Source organism: Hemitrygon akajei, chromosome 3 (assembly GCF_048418815.1).
Source record: "Hemitrygon akajei chromosome 3, sHemAka1.3, whole genome shotgun sequence".
NCBI classification, from domain to species: domain Eukaryota; kingdom Metazoa; phylum Chordata; class Chondrichthyes; order Myliobatiformes; family Dasyatidae; genus Hemitrygon; species Hemitrygon akajei.
This window is the reverse complement of record NC_133126.1, coordinates 101,823,601-101,842,085: the sequence shown is the minus strand read 5'-3', so window position 1 is coordinate 101,842,085 and position 18,485 is coordinate 101,823,601. Positions and strand designations below refer to the sequence as shown.

The 18,485-nt window shown below is 41.8% G+C and overlaps 1 protein-coding gene across 6 annotated transcripts in view; it reads right to left on the bottom strand.

Moving 5' to 3' along the window:
• The window catches only part of numb (NUMB endocytic adaptor protein), a 251,647-nt gene extending 233,274 nt beyond the window's left edge, over positions 1-18,373 (bottom strand). For 3 of the 6 annotated variants that reach the window (XM_073040512.1, XM_073040511.1, XM_073040516.1), the window contains exon 1: positions 18,169-18,360. The gene's annotated coding sequence lies outside the window, so the exon portion shown is untranslated. Of the gene's footprint in view, positions 1-18,168 lie in introns of all 6 variants that reach the window. The other 3 variants (XM_073040514.1, XM_073040518.1, XM_073040513.1) reach the window with 2 other exon arrangements.
• Positions 18,374-18,485: the final 112 nt, after the last annotated feature.

The following is an 18,485-nucleotide window of genomic DNA, read 5'->3' as shown; positions in this document are numbered from 1 at the left end:
GGTAAATTAGTCCTGATGAAGGGTCTCGGCCCAAAATGTTGACTGTTTAGTCTTTTCCATTGGTGCTGCCTGGCCTGGTGAGTTCTTCCAGCATTTTGTGTGTAACATAAATTAGGGAACAGCTTTGTTGAGCACCTCCACTCCATTCACCGAAAGTGTAATTTCTTGGTGGCCACCCATACCTATCCCTATTCCCATCTCAATATGTTGGTCCATGGCCTCCTCTGTGATGAAACCACTCCGAGGTATCTCTCCCTGATATTCTGGCTAGGTAGCCTCCAACCTGATGGCATGAACATCAATTTCTTCTTCCAGCAATTTTAACCCCCTTCCCTTTTCTTCTATTTCCCTCGTCTCTTCTCATCATCTGCCTATCACCTTCCCCGGTACTTCACCTTCTTCCCTTTCTCTCATGACTCACTCTTCTCTCCTATGAGACTTTCTTCTCCAGCTCTTTAGTTTTTCCACCCACCTGGCTTCACCTATCTCCTTCTAGATGGTCCTCCTTCCTCTCCATCAACCTTTTTATTCTGATGCCTTCCTTCTTCCTTTCCATTCCTGAAGGATCTCAGCCCGAAACGCCAACTTTTTATTAATTTCCATAGATACTGTTTGACCTGCTGAGTTCCTCCAGCATTTTGTGTGTTGATGAGGATTCAAGGCTGTCACTACACGGAATAGACTGTCACTACATTTTCACAGCCCTCCAAAACAGCTCTCCCCTCCCCCCAAGTTTAAATGATTAACATATAATCTTACTGAAGGTAATCGATGGATGCGATGAAGCTAAATGCACAGAAGTGTTTCTTTCATTGAAATCAAGGAGATCATGCTGGGGAGAGGTATATATGCAGCAACCTAAAAATTAGAGCTGAACATACTTACAGATGAAATAAGTGTGTTTTCTCAATGTAGGTGTTGAAATCTTAACTCTCCCTCAGATGAGGGTCAGACAGTTCAATAATTCAATCACAACTGCTGCATCAAGAACAAAGGAGATTTGTGTGTCATTTTTCCAAGCAAAACTGAATTTAAATTATTCATAACATGAAATGACAGAGAGGGCTGGAGGCGATTGCACAACCTGTGGTGCAGCCATTGCTCTGGTTAATTGTTGCAAACAGACATGCTCCAGAGCACTGCACTTCCTTTTTACTTCAAAAATGTTACTTTATTCTTAAAGTTTGTAATTGTAGAAAATATACTCCTATTTTCAGAAAAAGAATGCTATTCATTTATAATGCATGATAAAAATGATTTTTTAAAAAATATTTTCCTCAATGCATATGGTAGGAGGCCCTAACTGTGACATTGCCTGATGGAGTCTTTGTGTCAGGTGAAACAAGCTTCAGTACATCCCTCAGCAAGCAGTCCTGCACTTTGGAATGTATCGGTCAGCATCATAGGCTATGGACAGCTCCTTCTCTGAAAGGCCTGCAAGTATAGGGCAAACCAGAGGAATCTTTCAAGAAGCCAGTGAGCCATCTAACAGGATCTAATATTTCTTTTTCCCCTCAGCACTGAGGACATGCTGTGCAGTCTACTCTCTGATGTACTAATGGTCAAACACCCTCCTCCATTCAGAATGTTCTACAAGCAACAGGTAACATGGCACAGCCCAGATGAAAGGAATTTTTCACAGCAGTATGGCTAGACCCATTCCTCACATCACAAGGTAAAAACAGAACTTCAGCACACAGGGACACTAGGTGTTTTGTTTACTTAAGGTGTATAGAAAGCTTGGTGAAGCCACACACTAAATGACAGCCATCACAATGAGGGCAATGTTGAATACATTTTCTCCCACTCCCAATTTTCTTCGGATATTTGACCATCAAGTCTGTACAAACAATTTGCGAATCTCCAGACAAAATAGAAAATTGATTGGTTCACTACCGTACCAGATGCATGGGTACAGGCCACACACACGGAGAAGTTTGGCTCCCACATTTCCAATTCCTGCTTCACATTAGCCACATATCCCACTTTGACCAATGCCACGACTTCTCCAAACTATATTTCCAGGTAATAAGATGTGACTGTAACAGGACTAGCTGTCACAAAGTAATGCTTCATATTTTGCTGGAATTATATCTGGTCTTGGGGCCCTCCCAAATTGGTCTCAATGTTCATCGGTTCGATTACTGACAATGTGATAATGATGACCATAAACAGGAAAGTCATGCCTAAATGCATCCATTGTCTAGAATCTACCTCCTATTCTGACTTTCTTCCTCAGACTCTACTAATGGCTCAACACAATGCACAAGACTCATTTCATTTTCTTTGCAATAATATGTATTTATAAAAGACTTTGACAAAATATTCAGGGCTCAGTTTGACTGACCCATGATCTTTGACATTTTTATTGTAACTCATTTAAAAAGGCACATTGTGAAAGATGAAAATGTGCCATAAATTCACAAACATTTTACCATTAAAATAACTGCAAAGCTTTAAAGCTTGGTGGTTGTGAGATAATGTTGAAGTTTTTCTACGTTAAAAATGTTTACCAATTTTATGCTAGCTTGGACATTATCTGCTGGGATGGGGGTGGGGGGGGGGGGGGGGGGGGGGGGGGAGGGAAGAGGGAGTCAGTTTGCTTTGTCCCCCAAGGTATCCTGCTCCAATATCATTAGCGTGTCCATCCCAGTGAGCACTTCACAGCAGCTGAGTGTAGGATTAAGGAACACACTTATGCAACCCAACACTTGACAAGTTAGCATCATACATGATCATCATGGGGATAACTAGTGTTCACGAAGGCCCATTCCTAACATTAGCTTTAGGAAAACAAAAGAGAAAGCGACATCTAAGCAAGGAGGTTTAAAGTTCATTTTAAAGGGCATTAGTCAAGGACTACTGATTTTATTACTTGTGACAAGGCCAAGAAACACTGTGGAAGCCAGTTGCCATCACCAAGATTCCAACAACCATGAAAGATTTATCTCAGTATTGTTCAGTGGATCTTTATCCAGGAAACTTAAATGTATTATCTGTCAATTTAATTATTGCCACACTTCTAAACCAACTCAAATTGTGAAGTAGCCAAAGTGCAAGCTCATATTTTGTTAAGTTGCAAGTATAACCACATTTTTGAATTTGAATAGAACACATACCAGAAATCTTGAAACATTTCTAACATGCTCAGCTGGAATTTAACTTTAGGAGCTACTTCAAACAGTGAAACAATGGTCAATTAAGTTGTGAAAAATATATCTACATATTAACAACTAAAAACAAAAAAAAGAGTGGAAGTCTAATAATCTAGCACCCTCTCATAACTTCAGTGATGTTGGACTGGCAGATTTCCCATATTGTTGGTTAGTTTTGAAATTAATGGTCCAATGAGGATCATCTGAGGCTACAGAAAACGATTGATAATCTGATAAACTGGAATGGAATTTAATCCTGTTAAGTGCTACTGATTAATTTTGAGAGGCCGGATTAAGCTAGCACATGCATGATCAATACAGGACCTTAGAGTATACTGAGGGAACAGAGGGATCTTGATGTACATGTTCAAACACTGCTGAAGATGGCAGAACAGATAGCTGGAATGATAAAAGCAGCAAATAGCAATGCCAATCTTCATGAGCCAGGCACAGAATGCAAAAGCATTGCATGTTGTGTTATAAAACATTAATTAGGTCACAGTTGGAGTAATGTGTAGAGTTCTGTTATTTTGGAGAGGGTGCAGAGGAGATTCACCGGAGTGTTGAAACGCTTCAGTTAGAAGGAATGACTATAAATGCTGGGCTTGTTTTTCTTGGAGCAGAGGAAATCAAGAGGGGACCCGAAATTCACTTTGAACATGTTTTGAAATTGTAGTTTCCTTTCTGCTTTATGTAACTAAACTAGCACAGACTCTTTGCTGGGACTATTTCGGCCATACAGCAGATAAGAAGCACATTTTTGAATCGTGCACCTGGTAATCTTGCTGCAATAGAGCTCAGAATAAACGGGTCTGCTTTGAGAATCCTGTGTCAGCCACAAAGCCATTCAAATGTAAACACAGATCAATACTCACCTCACAGGGGAAAATGAAGCTGTTTTTGTTTATCCTTACAGTATATTTGGAGCATTCTGCAGACAACATTGATGGTAGCTCTGCAGTGCTTTGATGATTCCCTCACAGATATTAGTAAAACAGATGGATTTTTACAGAATGCAGAAGTCATAATTTCAGAAAATTCTGCACTGCATATGTTAGCCACTTAATTAAAATGCAGCCCAACTTCAGCATGCTTACAGAATGTAGATATACAGTATATCAATACCATTCTCATTAATTCTTTTCACAAAAAATGAGAATGACCTGGAGGCCAGAACTCGTGCCTTGATGTGGCACGTTCTCTCAGCAGTATCTGAGAGAGAGAAAGCAGCTGTCCGAACTTCTTAACAGCTCAGCTATACTGTCCAATTCAAGATGAAATTGCTCAAAATGGGGAAAAAATAACTTCCTTCATCTCCACCAATCTCTCAGGATTGAGCACAATTTGATTTCACTCCAGTTTTGTTGGTTCCAAGGTGGCTGAGGAGACCAATCATGAATCTACAGACTGCCACAGATGTAGCAGGAAATGTCTGTACAAGAGGTGGGACATGTTCCGATCTTTCCCACTGATCCTAACAAAGAAACAAAATACTCTTTGTCCATTTTAAATGGTCAGAGACAAGGACTGTTGCAAGTCTGTACTACAGCTAACATGAATGTCTGAAGCACTTTCCCTTCCAGCCTCGAACCCTCTTGCTGTGATCGAGAGTATTAAGTGTCCATGTTATGAGCCTGCATCAAATAAGCACACAATTGCAGCCTCACCATCCAAGCTAGCCAAGTGTCTGATTCTAGGGATGTCGGCTTAGGAGAGGACATCATTCACTTATCACTGGATTTGGAAAATTAAAGGCAATGTCAGCAGCACCATTCCAATGCTATGAGGTGCCCATTGCAGGTTGTTTATGTCTCCTGGTACACAAGATGCAGATTGTATGAAATAAATGCAACACACCCAAAATGCTGGAGGAACTCAGCAGGCCAGGCAGCATCAATGGAAAAGAGTACAGTCAACTTTTGGGCCGAAACCCTTTGGCAGGACTCTTGATAAAAGCAGGAAGGCCACCTGATTCTCATCATCTGCTTTGCCATTCGATACAAAGCTATCAAATTTATGGCTGTACCACTTCCCTATTCTTCTATTCCTTCAAGATACAAAAAACATCCATTAATATATTCAGTAACCAAGCTTCTACACTCTCTTGGGTATAGAATTGCAAAGATTTACCACTGCCCTACTAAAGAATCCTCACCCTATTTTAGCCTTGAATGGACAGCTATTTTGAAACTGAAACTGCAAGTTTTCGGCAACTTGTCCCAGAGGGAGACATCACCTCAGCATCTTACTTTCAACCCTAAAAGAATTTTCCTTCTTGCACCAGTAACCTTATCACTCTAATGTTAACCAAGACTAGCACATTTCAGAGTTTGCAAGCTATTCAACCATGAGCATAACCACTGATATGCAACCGTGCTTTCATTTGTATTTACACTTTCCCCAACTAATTATCAGAATGTAAACAGAAATGGGAAACTTGCCCAAATTAATTGCCTATCCAAGGTCTGAGGTCAAATGCAGCCTTATAATTCTTCACCATCTTGGAAGGAATAATACCAAAAGACCAATTATGAAATATTTTCTAAACCTCAGTGTTTAACCCATTCCTTCCACATTGTGCACAATATGGTTGCAATTTGACTAGTAAAATGAACATGTATAATGACAGATTTACCTGAAATAGTAAGAAGGAAATAAAAACTCTTGGGGATAAGGATATTGCAAACCATTTAACATTCAATCTTGTATTTCAGTCGGTAACTCAGTCAATGGCTCACGGAAACCTAGGCAATGTCTCTGATCACTGTAAATTTATTCCTCAGTATTCATTACCGAGTAGCGACCAGAGGCACTGTGGAATTATAGTTTTAAAACCTATATGGAACTAGAGTTAAAAAAATTAATAAAATGACTAAGGTCCTTTGTACAATAACTATCAAATTATGACTTATCATTTAGAAGCAAAGATCTTTGAAAAGAAACAGCACTGACACTGCTGTTAACTTCAATATTGCTTGTCATTTTTCAGTACACATTTCTAAAAAGAACTTAAAAGTAAAATCTACATTAGGTGAAATGAGCAAAAGTGATGACATGATACCACATGATTCCTTTTGCATTTGTACAGGGCCCTGGTGAGACCACACCTGGAGTATTGTGTACAGTTTTGGTCTCCAGGGTTAAGGAAAGACATCCTGGCTGTAGAGGAAATGCAGCATAAATTCACGAGGTTAATTCCTGGGATGTCCGGACTGTCTTACGCAGAGAGGTTAGAGAGACTGGGCTTGTACACGCTGGAATTAAGGAGATTGAGAGGGGATCTGATTGCAACATATAAGATTATTAAGGGATTGGACAAGATAGAGGCAGGAAATATGTTCCAGATGCTGGGGAGAGTCCAGTACCAGAGGGCATGGTTTGAGAATAAGGGGTAGGTCATTTAGGACAGAGTTAAGGAAAAACTTCTTCTCCCAGAGAGTTGTGGGGGTCTGGAATGCACTGCCTCGGAAGGCAGTGGAGGCCAATTCTCTGGATGCTTTCAAGAAGGAGCTAGATAGGTATCTTATGGATAGGGGAATCAAGGGATATGGGGACAAGGCAGGAACAGGGTATTGATAGATGATCAGCCATGATCTCAGAATGGCGGTGCAGGCTCAAAGGGCCGAATGGTCTACTTCTGCACCTATTGTCTATTGTCACATTGTTTTCCCTGACGTACACTAGAAAAATGTGGCTAAACTTGAAAGATACTGAAACTAATATTTTATAGAGAAGAAAAAGGAGAATAACCAAAAATTCACAAACTGAATTAACACTTTATCCCCATTTACTTCTGAACATTTGTTTTCAGCTCCCATGTAAAATTGGATTAGTAGAATAATTGTCCACTGTAAATTGTCCCTATTGTGTTAGTGAGTAACAGAACCTTGGGAGAATTGATGGGAATATAAAAAAAATAAAATAGGATAAATGCAAGAATAGTGTAATTGGATTAGAGTTAAATGGTGGATTGAAGGTGTCATTTCTGCAGTGTTTCTCCCCATGACTAGGGCAACTCACAAATGTAGTCAAAATGTAGTCAAGAGACTTAGAGAGTTTAGGGGAATGGGCAAAGTAATGACAATGGAAATACAATGTTGGAAAGTGTACGGTCATGCACTTTAGTGGAAGAAATAAATGGGAAGATTATATTTAGACAGGGAGAGAATTCAAAATGCAGAGATGCAGAGGGACTTGGGAGTCCTTGTGCAAGATACCCTAAAGGTTAACCTCCAGGTTGAGTCAGTGGTGAAGAAGGTGAATGCAATGTTGGCATTCATTTCTAGAGGTATACATTGTAAGAACAGGGATGTGATGTTGAGGCTCTATGAAGCACTCATAAGACCACACTAGGAGTATTGTATGCAGTTTTGGAAAGAATATACTGACATTGGAGAGGGTTCAGAGAAGATTCACAGGAATGATTCCAGGAATGAAAGGGTTACCATATGAGGAACGTATGGCAGCTCTTGGGCTGTATTCCCTAGCGTTCAGGAGAATGAGAGGGATCTCAAAGAAACATTCCGAAAGTTAAAAGGCCTGAACAGATTAGATATGGCGAAGTTATTTCCACGGTAGGGAATTCTAGGACAAGAGGGCACGAATTCAGGATTGAATGCCATCCATTTAGAACTGAGGTGTGGAGAAATTACTTCAGTCAGAGGATGGTAAATCTGTGGAATTTGTTGCCAGGAGTCGCTGTGGAGGCCAAATCATTGGGTGTATTTAAGGCTGAGATAGATAGGTTCTTGATTAGCCAGGGTATCAAAGGGCATGGGGTGAAGTCAGGGGAGTAGTGATGGACTGGAATTGTATCAGCCCATGGTTGAATGGTGGAGCAGACTCGATGGGCCAAATGGCCTACTTCTGCTTCCATATCTTATAATATTACCGTAGATTCCAGACTACAGAGCGCACCTGATTTTAAGCCGCTGGCACTAATTTAGAAATAAAATCATTTTTTTAAATGTAAAGGCCGCACCGGATTTTAGGCCGCACCGGATTTTCGGCCGCAGGTGTCCCACGTTGTAATATGAGATATTTACACAGAAAGATATTACACGTGAGGATTTTTTTAACTTTTAATTAAATCCATATGGTAACAAAAACAAATACATATTGCAAATGCTTTTTTTCGAACCGTGCCCGTACGAGGCTACTTTTAAATATACGTTGCGTATACTTCTTTACTGAACAACATTCCAATATCTCCTAACGACTGGTAAAAAATATATATACTGCAGCCTACCAGGAAAAGTTATTGATACCTTTAACTTAAAAGCAGAGTTCGCTCAGATCCAAAGCCGCTCACGTAATGCGCTCGCCCCTCCTTTCCGTTTCATCGCAAACGGCATTTAAAAGCAGATTTCGCTCGGATCCAAAGCCGCTCGCGTAATGCGCTCCCCCCTCCTTTCCGTTTCATCGCAAACGGCATTTAAAAACAGATTTCGCTCGGATCCAAAGCCGCTCGCGTAATGCGCTCCCCCCTCCGTTCCGTTTCATCGCAACCGGCATTTTCCCACAAGACACCGCGAAACCGGGTGTGTCGTCATAGCATCCCGCGATGTAGTACAGAAAACAAATATAGATTAAACTAAGTAGGGTAGGTAGCACAATGCTTCGAGTGTTTTCCATGTTGATGAGGGTGAGTACAAATGACTGATTTACAATAATTTAATTGTGAAAGTGCGCTTGATTTATCGTACAATTTCATTGGACCTCTGTGAACTACTCATCAATTTTATTGGTCTACTGTTACGAGGCAAAATGTTTACGAGGCGGCATGAAAAAAACCTTGCATTAGCCGCTTCGGATTATTGGCCGCAAAGTTCAAAGCTGTTCAAAATGTGGGAAAAAAGTAGCGGCTTAAAATCCGGAATCTACGGTAATTTTTGTAAAAGATTAAACCTAATTACATTAAAATCTCACTCAATGAACATTTCCCTGCTGCTCCCTGGTGTACTTTCTATTTTAAAGTAAAACTTAAGTCACTCGGGGGGGAAAAACAGTCAGATCAACTGGTTTAGGGTGCTAGGCACTTGATTAGCGCTCATCAAATGAAATTCATGAACATACATTAAACCCATCTCTTTTCAAAACATCCCTTACCATTACAAGGAAGACACAACAACATTTCTACTTTCTTAGATGGTTCTGCAGATTCGGCATATCATGTAAAACTTTGACCAACTTCTATAGATATATGGTTTCAGATCTCAACATTATCAAGGCTGTCTGGGATTAACCAGAGAGACAAAAACAAATAAGACAGCCAAAGTCTGTAGAAGAACTGTGGCAAGTTCTCCAAAATGAAACATAGAATAGAAACATAGAAAACCTACAGCACAATATAGGTCCTTTGGCCCACAAAGTTGTGCCGAACATGTCCCTACCTTAGAAATTACTAGGCTTACCTATAGTCCTATATTTTACTAAGCTCCACGTACCCATCTAAAAGCCTCTGAAAAGACCTTATCATATCCGCCTCTGCCACCGTTGCCGGCAGCCCATTCCATGCACTCACCACTCTCTTAGTAAAAACCTTACCCCTGACATCTCCTCTGTACCTACTCCCCAGCACCTTAAACCTATGTCCTCTTGTGGCAATCATTTCATCCCTGGGAAAAAGCCTCTGACTATCCACATGATCAATGCCTCTCATCATCTTGTACACCTCTATCAGGTCACCTCTCATCCTCCTTCGCTCCAAGGAGAAAAGGCCAAGTTCACTCAACCTTATTCTCATAAGGCATGCTCCCCAATCTTGGCAACATCCTTGTAAATCTCCTCTGAACCCTTTCTATGGCTTCCAGTAGCGAGGCAACCAGAAATGAGCACAGTACTCAAAGTGGGGTCTGACCAGGGTCCTATATAGCTGCAACATTACCTCTCGGCTCCTAAATTCAACGCCACAGTTGATGAAGGCCAATACACCGTACGCCTTCTGAACCACAGAGTCAACCTGCACAGCTGCTTTGAGCGTCCTATGGACTCAGACCCCAAGATCCCTCTGATCCTCCACACTGCCAGAAGTCTTACCATTAATACTATATATATTCTGCCATATATGACCTAACCAAACGTTCACACTTATCTGAGTTGAACTCCATCTGCCACTTCTCAGCAGTTTTGCATCCTATCAATGTCCCACTGTAACCTCTGACAGCCCTCCACACTATCCACAATACCCCCAACATTTGCGTCACCAGCAAACTTCCAAACCCATCCCTCCACTTCTTCATCCAGGTCATTTATAAAAATCACGAAGAGTAAGGGTCCCAGAATAGATCCGAGCCCTGTGGCTGACCTCCATGCAGAATATGACCCGTCTACAACCACTCTTTGCCTTCTGTGGGCAAGCCAGTTCTGGATCCACAAAGCAATGTCCCCTTGGATTTCATGCCTCCTTTTCTCAATAAGCTTTGCATGAGGTACCTTATCAAATGCCTTGCTGAAATCCATATACACTAAACGCACTGCTCTTCCTCAATCAATGTTTTTCAATCAGGCTCATAAGGCACAACCTGCTCTTGACAAAGCCATGCTGACTACTCCTAATCATATTATACTTCTCCAAATGTTCATAAATCCTGCCTCTCAGGATCTTCTCCATCAACTTATCAACCAGAGTTAAGACTCACTGGTCTATAATTTCCTGCACTATCTCTACTCCGTTTCTTCAATAAAGGAACAATATCCACAACCCTCCAAACCTCCGGAATCTCTCCCATCCCCATTGATAATGCAAAGATCATCGCCAGAGGCTCAGCAATCTCCTCCCTCACCTCCCACAGTAGCTTGGGGTACATTTTGTCCGGTCCCGGCGACTTATCCAACTTGATGCTTTCCAAAAGCTCCAGCACATCCTTTCTTAATATCTACATGCTCAAGCTTTTCAGTCTGCTGCAAGTCACCACTACAATCACTAAGATCCTTTTCTATAATGAATACTGAAGTATTCATTAATACCTCTGATATTTCCTCCTGTTCCATGCACACTTTCCCACCGTCAAACTTGATAGGTCCTATTCTTTCACATCTTATTCTCTTGCTCTTCACATACTTGTAGAATGCCTTGGGGTTTTCCTTAATTCTGCCCGCCAAGGCCTTCTCCTGGCCCCTTCTGGCTCTCCTAATTTCCTTCTTAAGCTCCTTCCTCTTAGCCTTACAATCTTCTAGATCTCTAACATTACCTAGCTCTCTGAACCTTTTATAAGCTTTTCTTTACTTCTTGACTAGATTTATTACAGCCTTTGTACACCACGGTTCCTGTACCCTACCATAACTTCCCTGTCTCATTGGAACGTACCTATACAGCACTCCACACAAATATCCCCTGAATATCTGCCACATTTCTTCCGTACTCTTCCCTGAGAACATCTGTTTCCAATTTAAGCCTCCAATTTCCTACCTGATAGCCTCACAATTCCCCTTACTCCAATTAAATGCTTTTCTAACTTGTCTCTTCATATCTCTCTCCAATGCTATTGTAAAGGAGATAGAATTATGATCACTATCTCCAAAATGCTCTCCCACTGAGAGATCTGACACCTGACCAGGTTCATTTCCCAATACCAAATCAAGTACAGCCCCTCCTCTTGTAGGCTTATCTACATACTGTGTCAAGAAACCTTCCTGAACACACCTAACAAACTCCACCCCATCTAAACCCCACATTCTAGGGAGATGCCAATCAACATTTGGAAAATTAAAATCTCCCATCACAACAACTCTGTTATCTACAGCTTTCCAGGATGTTTCCTTATCTGCTCCTCGATATCCCTGTTACTATTGGGCAGCCAATAAAATACCCAGTAAAGTTATTGACCCCTTCCTGTTCCTAACCTTCACCCACAGAGACTCCGTAGACAATCCCTCCTTAGCGTCCACCTTTTCTGCTGCCGTGACACTATCTCTGATCAACAGTGCCACACCCCCACCTCTTTTGCCTTCCTCCCTGTCCTTTCTGAAACCTCTAAAACTCAGTACTTGAAGTAACCAATCCTGTCCCTGAGCCATCCAAGTCTCTGTAATGGCCACCACATCATATCTCCAAGTACTGATCCACGCTTTAAACTCATCCACTTTGATCACACCACTCCTTGTGTTAAAATAGACACATCTCAAGCCTTCAGTCTGAGCACGTCCCTTCTCTATCCTCCCTCTCGTACTGTCTACAAGCTTTCTCTATTTATGAGCTAACCTCCTCTTCCCCAGTCTCTTCAGTTCGGCTCCCATCCCCCAACAATTCCAGTTTAAACTCTCCCCAGTCTCCTTAGCAAATCTCCCCGCCAGGATATTGGTAATCTGAATCCCTGCCCTCTGCTCCAATCCCTCAGCCACACATTTATCCTCCACCTCATTCTATTCCTATTCTCACTGTCGCATGGGACAGGCAGTAATCCCGAGATTACTACCTTTGTGGTCCTGCTTCTCAACTTCCTTCCTAACTCCCTGTAGTCTTTTTTTTCCTTTTTCCTGTCATTGGTACCAATATGTACTACGATTTCTGGCTGTTCTCCCTCCCACTGCAGGGCATCTTGGATGCGATCTGAAACATCCTGGACCCTGGCACCTGGGAGGCAAACTACCATCCAAGTTTCTTTCCTGCTTGGAACAATATACCAGACAATTTTCTTATAAAACTGTACAACAGCGTTTTGCAGAGAATTGATGTAGTTTTAAAAAGGTAAAGAACAGACACACCAAATATTGATTGATTTCATTATTATGCACTCATTATAATAAATGTGTTGATACTTAGAAACTTCATTTTTTTACTTCTGAAAGCATTTTTGCTTCATAGAACATTTTTTTTTAAAAAGATTTTTGCACAGTACTCTACAGAGAGCGCTGCCACAACAAAGCATGCATCATCGAGGACCCCCACCATTCAGGCAACACTCTCTTCTCACTGCTGCGATCAAGATGTACAGGAACCTTCAGTCCCACATCACCAGGTTCAGGAAGATATTACACTTCAACTATCAGGCTTCAAACCAGCATGGCGAACTTCACTCACCTCAACTCTGAACTGATTCCACAAGCTAAGGACTCACTTTCAAGGACCCTACAACTCATGTTCTCACTATTATTTATTTACCTATAATTATTCTGTATCTGCATAGATTGCATTCTTTTTTGCATTGGTTGTCAGTTTTGTGTGTCGTTTTTCATTGATTCTATTATATTTCTTGACAGTTACCATGAATACCTGCGAGAACATGAATCTCATGGTAATGTATATTTTCATAATAAATCTACTTTAAAATTTTAAAGCCATTATCAATACCCTTAGTTGAACTGCAGTCCATGGGAGTGCCACAAAATTTGCTCTCTTAAATTCCACATTTAATTCCTCATTTATTGCAACAGGACCTGCTCATAATTCTTTGGCTGGGCAGGATCCTAAGGGGAAATCAAACCACATTCTCATAACAATGAATGGCAATGCCATCACCAAATGGCCCAGCCTTTTTTTAAAAAACATGGGGGAATATGCAGAAGTATAATCACTACTAACCAGAAACTTTTCCAGCCAAACAGGTCAAGTAAGGAAGTCATGCTGTAGCTTTGTCAAACTTTATAGTCAGACCACAACTGGGAGTAGTGTGCAGATCTGGTCACTCCATTAGAAGGATGCAGACAATAGAAAAGGTGCAGTAACAGTTTACCAGGATGCCACTCTGAAAGAATTGAAAATCTTAAATTGATTTTTTTTTGATATTTGTATTTACTTGGAAGATAGATGGAATCTGGAGAATTAAGGCAAAACAGCAGTGAGATCATGGATCACATACGACTAGAGGAGGAAATGCTTGCTGTCTAGAGTCAAATTAAATCACCATCCCTGGGACCTGACAAGGTGTTCACTCAAACCCTTTGAAAGCTTTTCAGGTATACCAGGAAAGTTATTGAAGGCAAGACAGTGGATGTTGTCTACATGGACTTTAGCAAAGCCTTCGACATGGACTTTAGCAAAGCCTTCGACAAGGTCTTGAATGGGAGGTCGGTCAAGTAAGTTCAGTTGCTTGGCATTCAGGATGTGATCATACACTGGATTAAACATTGGCTTCGCAGGAGAAGCCAGAGTGGTATTAGATAGTGCCTCTGAGTGGAGGCCTGTGACTAGTGGTGTGCAGCAGGGCTCAGTGCTGGGTCCGTTGCTGATAGTCATCTATATCAATGATCTGGATGATAATGTGGTTAACTGGATCAGCAAATTTGCAGATGACACCAAAATTAGGGGGTGTAGTCAACAGTGAGGAGGACCATCAAACTTTACCATGGGATCTGGACTAGATAGAAAAATGGGATTAAAATGACAGATGAAATTTAATATAGACAAATGTGAGGTGTTGCACTTTGGAAGGACAAACCAGGATTGGACTTGCACAGTACTGAATTGAATTGACTTTATTTCTTACATCCTTCACATACATGAGGAGTAAAAATCTTTACATTACGTCTTCATCTAAATGTGCAACTATAGTAATTTATAATAAATAGAACAATCAATGTAATATAGACTACACTCAAGTCAGCATGAGTTCATCAGTCTGATGGCCTGGTGGAAGAAGCCTGTTGGTCCTGGCTTTTATGCTGCTGTACTGTTTCCCTGATGGTAGCTGCTGGAATAGATTGTAGCTGGGATGGCTTGGGTCCCCAATGATCCTATGGGCCCTTTTTATACACCTGTCCTTGTAAATGTCTTGAATCATGGGAAGTTCATGGTGGGCTGTCCGCACCACTCTCTGCAGAGTCCTACGATTAAGGGAGGTACAGTTCCCATACCAGGTAGTGATGCAGCCAGTCAGGATGCTTTAAATTGCGCCTCTGTAATTGCTTCTTAGGATTTGGGGCCCATACCAAACTTTCTGAACTGTCTGAGGTGAAAGAGGCGCTGTTGTGCACCACTGTGGATCACTGAGGTCCTCGGTGATGTGGATGCCGAGGAACTTGAAGTTGTTTACCCTCTCAACCCCAGATCCACTGATGTCAATAGGGGTTAGCCCGACTCCATTCCTCCTGTAATTCACGACCAGCTCCTTTGTTTTTGTGACATTGAGGGAGAGATTGTTTTCCTGACACCACTGTGTCAGAGAGATGACTTCTTCCCTGTAGGCCACCTTGTAATTGTTTGAGATAAGGCCAATCAATGTAGTATCGTCAGCAAATTTAAATAGCAGATTGGAGCTGTGGTAGGCGATACAGTCATGGGTATACAGGGAGTAAAGGAGGGGACTCAGTACGCAGTAGGACTAAGGAATGTGGTAAAACAAAGGAATTTGGGAACAGAGATCCATTCCTTGAAAGTGGAATCTCAGGTATATAGGGAGCTTTGGCACATTGGCTTTCATAACAGGAGCTGGGATGTTATGTTGAAGTTGTATAAGACTTCAGTGAGGCCTATTATGAGCAGTATATGCAGTTCTGGTCACTTACCCAAAAGAAATGTATGAATATAACTGAAAGAGTACAGAGAAAATTTTCAAGTATGTCACCAGGATATGAGGACCTGAGTTATCAGGAAAGATTAAATAGACTGGTACCTTATTCCCTGAAGTATAGGAGAATGAAGGGAGATATGAGGGTTCTAAAGAAGTATTATGAGGGGTACAGATAGGGCAAATGCAAACAGGCTTTTCCCACTGAGGTTGGGTGAGACTAGAACTAAAAGTCATGGGTTAATGGTGAAAGGTGAAATGTTTAAGGGGAATATGAATGGGAACTTGTCACTCAGAGGATGGTGAAAGTGTTGAACAAGCTGCCAGGGTAAGTGGTGGATGCAGATTCAACTTCAACATTAAAGAGAAGTTTGATTAAGTACGTGGAATGGAGGGGGCAAGAACGATGGGACAAGGCGAAATAATACTTCAGCACAAACGAGATAGACCAAAGGTACTATTTCAGTGTGGTAGTGCTCTATGATTCAGAGTTACAGAGAAAGAGAGATTAGAGGGTATTAGCTATAAGGAAAGATTTGACAAACTTGAATTGTTTCCCTAGAGCAGATGCAAAGGGGAGACCAGATAGAGGCTTTAAAATTATGAGAAGCATAGAGAGGGTAGACAGTCAGAATCTCTGTGGGTAGGAACACCAGATTACATGACTTTAAATTTAGAGGGGAAGGTTTAAAGGCAATGTGAGGGGCATTTTTCTCCACTGAATGTGTGATAAGTACCTGAAATAGGTTATCAGAGTAGTGAGGAAGCATGCAGTTTGATGGAGTTCAAGAGCTTTTAGATTGAAATAAATATGAATGGAAGGATATGGATGATATATGGAAGAGGAATATTCAGTAAACCTCTGCATCAAGATCAGGACAATATCATGGGCCAAATAGTCTTTAGTGTTATACTATGCTTCATATCAACTGACTGAGCATTAAAGACATGAAAGGTCAAACATGTACCAGCGCCTAAGCTTCTAGTTCTTTGCCAGCAATGAAGAACTGGGGGAAGCATTAATCAATACTGCTTCACTATATCATGAAATCCATGTCAATTTTCCTGCTCAATTTCATTTTCCTACACAATCCCTGAAATAATCAGAAATCTATTGATCCCTGTATTTAATTAAACTGACAAGAGTTTTCTACAGCCTTCCAAGATGGAGAGCTGCAAAGGTTCAACACTTTGCGCACTGTAAATTTCTCCTTTTTTCCTCATTTTTAAATGATCTATCCATAGTTTGAGATTGTGGCCCTTGTCAGAGAAATCATCTCTTCTTTCATTTTTCTAAACTGGATAGAGGCTTCAGCTACTCAATCTCTCCTCATACAGCAAGTCTATCTTTCTTGGAAGCAGTAGAGCAAATCTTTGTTGCACTTTCTTTCTGCCAAGAAACTGGCAGTTACCTAAACTGTGTGCAATACTCAAGGTGCCTTCTCATTATGGTCTCTACAACTATAGTCACACATAGAACATTAACAGTACAGGCTCTTCAGCCCACCATGTTCTGCTGACCTTTTAACCCACTCTAAAAGATCAATCTAACATCCCTCCTACATACCCTCCTTTTTTCTATCAGCCATGCAACTAAATGCCCCTAAATGTATCTGCCAAACATCTTTACTCTCAAATTCAAATCCTCGCATAACATCAATGTGCGTCAGTGTACACAATAGTTGCACAATATACTATTTGTCTTCCTAAGTGCTGTACTTCACATTGGCTGTCAGTGACTTGTTCAAATGGACTCAACATGTTTCTGTCACAATTTTTAATAATCTTTTTTCTGTTTTGCCCACCAAATAAGCAATTTTTTCATTGCTGCTGCCATCCACCCCTATGCATCCCAAAAAGTCAACAATTTCTTTCTTTCTCCAGATGTTACTGGATGCACCAAGTTTCTCCACAGATTTTTTTTGCTCCAGATTCCAACTTCTGCAGTTTCTTGTGTCTCTACATTTACCCTAAATTTTCCTGAAACCTCTTTACACTCTCCATCCTTTCATTATTCCTACTTGTTTAGCTGTCAGGAGTAAACTTAGGAATTATGTATTGGGTCGCTTCAAGTGATGAATATGGTGAATAGCAGGGCCCGAAACACTGATACCTGCGACTAGTCACAGCCTGTGCAAGGCTTATCGACAGCTTAATTACTGAAGGATATCAGTGTAAAGCACGAAACGCCCGATGACTGTCGAGTGAATCAGCACTGCAAGTGTGTTGATTTCAGGTATCCACCAACCAAACTGCTTTGGGCTGGCAGGGAGACCAGGACCTGAAGCAGCCCCCGAGCATCCATTACACAGTAGGAAGAGAAGTCGAACGAGCGCCCAGTTAGCGGCAGGCTCGGTCCCACAGTCCACATATCCGGGGCAAAGGGTAACCCGACAAGGGCAGGTGCTAGGCATCGACCTCCCCCAACTTTAAATGGGGGCAGAACCAGCGCAATCGGCGACGCGCCGCCGGGCTTTGGGCGCGCTCCCGAACCTCCAGACCGCGCCTCGGCCGTTGAATAAACAAGGGTGGGGAGAGGGTGTAGGGGCACCGAGCGAACACCTTACCTCAGTGACCGGGCGTACGACCGCCGCGCCGCTGGGCACCTCTCAGCGCGATAACCCACCGTCACCGGCGGAACGGGAATACGAAACTAATTCAAATCTAATTCAGCCCCAGAGACGTGGCTGAGTCAGCAACTCAAATACACAGCCCTGCCTCACCTGCCAGTGCGCACCGAGCGCTCTCTCCTTTGGTGTGCCGGGGGAGGGGATGAGAAAGGGGAGGTGGAAGAGGGCGGGACGAAATCTAAACAGATGCGTCCCGCCTCCTGTCTCTGTCGTGTTGCGATTGGTCTATCGGACAAGCACGTCATCGCCATAGC